Below are 6,207 nucleotides of genomic sequence, written 5' to 3'. Positions count from 1 at the left end.
TTCTCAAATCACAACAAGATTCCTGACTTGAGTTTTGGTAGTTTGACCAATGCATTAGCAGAGGGAGTCAATGTGGTGCAGCCACTAGATAATAGGGCTAGTTAAATTTGGGTGTAATCTGTATTGATGTGATAGGCGATTTGGTATTTTCTCATTAATTCACTGAGTAGCATCATATACAGGTTGAATAGAAGTGGTACAAGAACTGAGCCTTGAGGTACTCCACATGTCATGGATGCCCAAATGAAATTGGTGTCGTCTCTCATCGTCTCGTCTTAGTTATGGAAAAAAAAGGTCGTCAGCGAACATTTTTCGTCATAGTTTTCATTACCGAAATTAACACTGGTGACAATGCAGTGGGGAGAGGAGCCAGAATCTGTTTTAACAGTCTTAAACATGAAGCTCTGTGGCATGCTGATCTCCTGGAGCACCAAAGGGTCCTAAAATCTTGTTTCACCCACTGCTGCTGATGTCCCGTAGAATTTTTCTCGCAGTCACAGTCCAACCTTAGGAAGTAGTGTCTAGATGTGTAAAGGGCAGAAACTGCATGTGGACCAATGAGAAGTCTTGTCCTTCCCAGGCTTGGTACAAGAGGTCTTCTTCTTGCCATCTAAGAGAGGTCCGGATGTTGTCCTTGTATCTTTATCTGATGGAGTTGGACAGTTTGTTTGTGTTAGTCCACCAAGATCCAATCAAAATGTAGCAAACCTTTGTCCCCTGTTATGGACAGAGAGGGGCCTGGCCATAAACTGGCCCTCTGTGCTGTTCACTACACACTACATCTGTCATCAATAAGTTAATAAGATTCAGTTTAAACATTTTTTTTCCTCTTCCATTTACATGACTTTGCTATAAATTATATTCAGTCAATGGGTGATTTTTTTATTTTATGTAAATTCAGTTTTCTACAAAGATAGAATAAGTATGAGGTAAGATACTATACTATCAACAGATGCTCATGCTTGCTTTTCTCCACATCTGTTTGCAAAAAAGACAACAAAAAAAAAACAAAAAACAAAAATACAGTCAATTACAAAGACAATTAAAGGTGGGGAAAGCGATATTTCAAAAACGTTGTTGGATATTGTTGATATTTGAAATTAATGAAACAAACACACTCCTCTCTTCATTGCTCCTCCTCCAAAACTCACCCTCCAATCCTAACCGCCCTGCTCGGAGTCGGTCTCGTATACCCTGAACACCGAGTGCACTAACAATAAACATTGCATTCTCTAGCTGTTGTCAGTGCGCAGTGGTTTACATTCATAACTCTCACTATCTGGCCACTGTAGCACACTCAATGTGAGAGTGGATGTCAGTTTATCACAGCTGACGCGCAACAAAATGCTTCAAGAAAAATAAAGCGCAAATGATGAATGAAGACAAGGAAGCACAAAAAATGAATGCACAGTACATTAGAGTAGATACAAACAAGTGTTCATTGTTAGTCGCCAACAGCACAGCAGCTCCAGACAATCATGACACTCAAAGCCTCCAAGTCTGTTTTCAGGCCTTTCCTCTTAGCTCTCTCCAGCGCTGGAAAAATTTTCTAATATTAATGTGAGTCCTTAAACGCTTGCCCAGCCATAAACCTTCAATCCAGTGATATTCTTCTGAGCTTTTCTTTTTTGAACTGTGTCTCATCTCTCTTTCTGCAGTCTTGCTCATTCTCTCTCCTCCACCATCATAATGCTGATTGGATACACGTATGTTGTAGTTTGCTGGTGTGTCGGTCTGGCTAACTTCCAAACATCATTTTTGAATTATCACTTTCCCCACCTTTAACCACTAATTTTGCAAAATAAAGATGTTATCCTCTCACTACAGTATCTGTAGGTTATGCCTACCCTTTGTAGATCTCCTGCGGTGATAGTAAATCATGCAAACAACAGCTGCAACACATGCTCCTCCTGCTATTAGAACTGAATCTAGAACAGATGAAGACAGACAGTCATTAGTGTGAGTGAATCTGATAGTAAATGCATATATTCTCTTTATGGACCTCTTTAGAGATCCAATGAGGAGATCTGAAAGGCTTATTCCTTTTAAAATCAAGGGATTATTTCATAATGAAGATGGATAATGAATTTTGCTTATATTTCCTAATCAATTTTACGAGATTCGTGTCTTCGAATAAATGACAGCAGAATCATTTGAGTGAGGAACAAAACACATTTTCTTGCTCAACATTTATGACATTGTAAAAGATCATTTATCATTGGACTGATAAATGCAAGCTGTATGCAAGTACTGCACCGCCCTCTCCTTTTTAAACCAGGGAAACAATGCAAAAACAATATAACACCACCAATAAAAATCACCACTGACACACCTGACTGACTGAGATAAGGAGAGGAATATATAGAAAGATGTCACCTTTAGAACAATGTACAGTAGTCAACATTTGAAGTGGATCAAAAAAGTTAATCAAAGTTGTCCTAAGAAGAAGTTTTAGGGAGAAAACTTACTCATGTCAGACTCTTGCTCCTCCTCTTCCTCGTACAGTTCTTTATTGGTTTTGTCAGGACCTGCCAGATGAGTAGGAAAGTGCAAGGGAATAATAAGAAGGAAATAAAACAAATTATTATTGCAATGTAGTACATTTTTGATTCATTTACTTTTTCTGTTTGTTTGTAGGAAAACATTTCCAAACAGGAAACAAACTCCCTGCAGTGTATTCTTACAAATAAAAGTTGTGTTGCTGCAGAAGAAACATATCACCAAAGTGATTAATTATAATAATGCTTAATTAAGGGTCTTAAAGGACCAAGTGCAATTTTTTAAATATATCACAAAAATGTTACTATTAAAAAGACTGTATAATGTCAGTCTAATCTTGTCCAGGTCTGAAATGCAGAATTGAATGTTGTGCAGTAAGATGTTTTAAATATTCAAGGAACGAGGTTGAACTAGTTTGAATTGTTTCAAACAATCACTGAGTTTATTGTTTGTAAACACAAAGCAAATGACTGGATGACCCGCTACTGAATGAATGAATAACTCACTGCTGACAGAAATTCTGAATGTCTTAATGATGTTGCCAGTGTTGCCCGTTTTTCTGGTGATCTTTGTGCTGTCACACTTGCTGTTTCGGTTCAAGCTTAGGCTGGTTCCTGAGCTCTTGCTTTGGACGAAATTTGCTTCATAACGTCCAGTGTGTTCATTTGTGATGTTTGTGATGGTCAGAGATCCAGTCTCGTAGTCCACATTCAGTCTGTCGCTGAATATCCCGCCTTCACCGTCATACAGACAACTCGTACTGGCCTTTCCATTGATCAGAGCAATGAGAGTGTCATTAAAGTACCACCGCATCGTATCATGTTGTTGTTTGATGACACCGGTGTTTAGAGGGACAGTAGCTCCTTCCATCACTGACATCAATCCAGATGTGTCACCAACCACACCTGGAGACAAATTTGTTCAGTCAATTCTAGATTACTACTGTTAAATAATTTCTTATTTATTGGGCTTTACTTTTTGACTTTCTCTGTGTCTTAGGATTTTTCCATTGTGCACCTCATGTACCTACCTAGACAAAAAGTCTAGGTTACATATTGAAAAAAGTGACTTTTGACTATGCAGTGCAGTTTGCATTGTCCTGAGTATCGTTTATCAGGAAACCATGATCTGTTTGGCAAACTAAGTTTCGTTTACTCTACCTACTGTTTAAGAACTTGGGATTAAATTTGGGCATAGGTTGACCTGTGCTCACAATAAATTAACCGCCTGTTGAACTGTGAACGTTATGTACTTTCAAAGCAATTATGTTTAATTTATCAAAAAAATATATAGTATTTCTGTTTTATAGTTCAGTATCTATATTTTTCATGTTTTTTTTGTGACTGGTTTTTGTTGCTTAGGGGGAAATTTCTATAAAAACATAGTCTATATTAGTGTAATAAATATAAGTCCATTTTCATTTGAAAGCCTACATGACATTTTCAACACGATCACATGAAAATGCGTATAAATAGTAAGAGTGTGTAATCTCGTAGAATATATACGCCACAATGAGTTTTGGCGTGCTTATGGTACACAGTTTTTCGCGTGCATATGATATGCACTTTATCACTTTTCAGGTGTTGTTGGTTATGTTTTCACATAATCATTATTTGATCTGAATCACTGAACTCATTTAGAGCTCAATCTCTGAGTTAGATTTACATTATTGATTACAGCTGTAAGGGTGGAACTCCTACAGCGGTTCAGACTGTAAGGTTTGCCGAGCGACTGAAGAAACTTTATCAGTAAGATGTTAGAAAACTGTACATTTCTTATCTATTACCACCCACTGCAACTTATACCAACGACGGAAATAAGCGCAGTTATAATAGCAAAATATGTGGGAGAGCGTTGCTATAGTGTGACAATATTGTACTGCAATAGGGAGCACATTAATGTTAATACTAAATCAAAACTAGTTAGCACATCATTTGTAATAGAAAGGGTTTAATGACAATATCTGATTATGGTTACACTTAGAATAATTACAAAATAGATGTATGAGATGATAAAATCATATACCATTAATTGTACACAGCATGTATGAAAAAAGTTACCTGAGAGAGAGAAAGAGAAATAGAGAGAGAGAGAGAGAGAGAGAGAGAGAGAGAGGGGGCAAGGGAGTGCCCGAGATCCAAGGAAGAAGAGCATAGAAAAGAGCCCAGAGCAACCGTTAAAATCTTCTTTTATCCCTTCCTTGACCATGTGACTGAAACTCAAATGTGAGACATTCAAACTGACCAATCAGAAGATTAAAACTTCCCCCCACTGTACTAAAGGTATGACCATTTGTAGACCCCCGATGTACACATCTTGGCCTACAGGCCTTGATCACTATCACCTTTGTGCCTCCCAAATGGCCCTTGGCAAGAGAGAGGGGTGTGAAACAGTAAAGCAAATGTCTTTGTTCATTTTAAAATATCTTTGGATATTTTCAATTCTTACACAGCAGCACTGTGATTCTACAGCACAAGATCAGCTTATACAATACAGAATTTTTTTTTTTTAAAAGTTGTCCTTATCACAAAAAAAAAAAAAAAATTCTTTTAGGCACACACAGACATCAAGTATCAGCCTGTGAATCTCAACAACGGTGACAAGCAACATATTCTGATCAACAGATCAACTCTGAACATTAGAAAACAAGCTACTAAAAAGTCACAGAAAAACAGCAAAATTTTAATAGTGAGAATAAATGAAATTACTAAGACAATTTAGCTCATAATTTATTCATACAGCAATGCATGATGGGAGCCATGGATGAATTTTGATTGGTGGCTCCCAGAATGCACTGCAACATGCTTTATGATGGCCACCACTGTTGAGATTCACAGGATGATTCTTGATGTTTGTGTGTTTAAATGAGCGCTTTTTTTTTTTTACAATCAGAACTCTTAAAAAAAAAAAAAAATTGTATTGTAAAAGCTGATCTTGTGCTGTAGAATCACAGTGCTGCTGCAATCAATAATGTAAATCTAACTCAGAGATTGAGCTCTAAATGAGTTCAGTGATTCAGATCAAATAATGATTATGTGAAAACATAACCAACACCTGATCATCTTTTAGCTTTGCTTGTCTGTTTGGTTTCAATGCAGTTAAAACTGCCCAAACAAAATCTAATACTAAAAAGTCAAGGGTCAAGAGCTCAACTAAAACAAACCCTGACCTCGATGATGGTAACTTAAAAATTGTGATTTTCTCCTTTGGTGATTCTGCTTGTTATCATCAGGTGTCTTCAATAATGCTCAATCATCACTCAATTAATCACTTATTTATCTCATTAATGCTTCAGTGGGTGGAATAAAAATATGGCAGGACTTTTACTTTCTGACCCCTGGAATGTCCACCTCTGACACTTATGCATTCTACAGACATTTGTCCAAAACAAAATTACCATCATTGTGTAAGGTACACATCAAAGCATTAGTAGCCTACAGCATTTATAATGCAGCTTCAATGAAATTGTTAGATTTTGCTGTTTTTGGCTGAGCAGTCTTTTGTGGTTGCTTTGCCAATTTATTAGATTTCTCTAATACATAAAATAAGTAAGCTTGACCAGAGTTCTTGTGGGGAGAAGAATTTATTGAAGGTAGTAATGTAGCACAGTTCTTCAGCAGCGATGTTAGTGTGTCGGCCTTCAAAATAACTTAACCCAAAGTTCTGTCTGTGGGACAGAACTTTATACATGAAGACAAAAGGGCTACA

This window comes from Megalobrama amblycephala, linkage group LG2 (assembly GCF_018812025.1).
Source record: "Megalobrama amblycephala isolate DHTTF-2021 linkage group LG2, ASM1881202v1, whole genome shotgun sequence".
NCBI lineage: Eukaryota > Metazoa > Chordata > Actinopteri > Cypriniformes > Xenocyprididae > Megalobrama > Megalobrama amblycephala.
The sequence above is the reverse complement of the archived record's forward strand: the minus strand, read 5'-3'. Positions refer to the sequence as shown.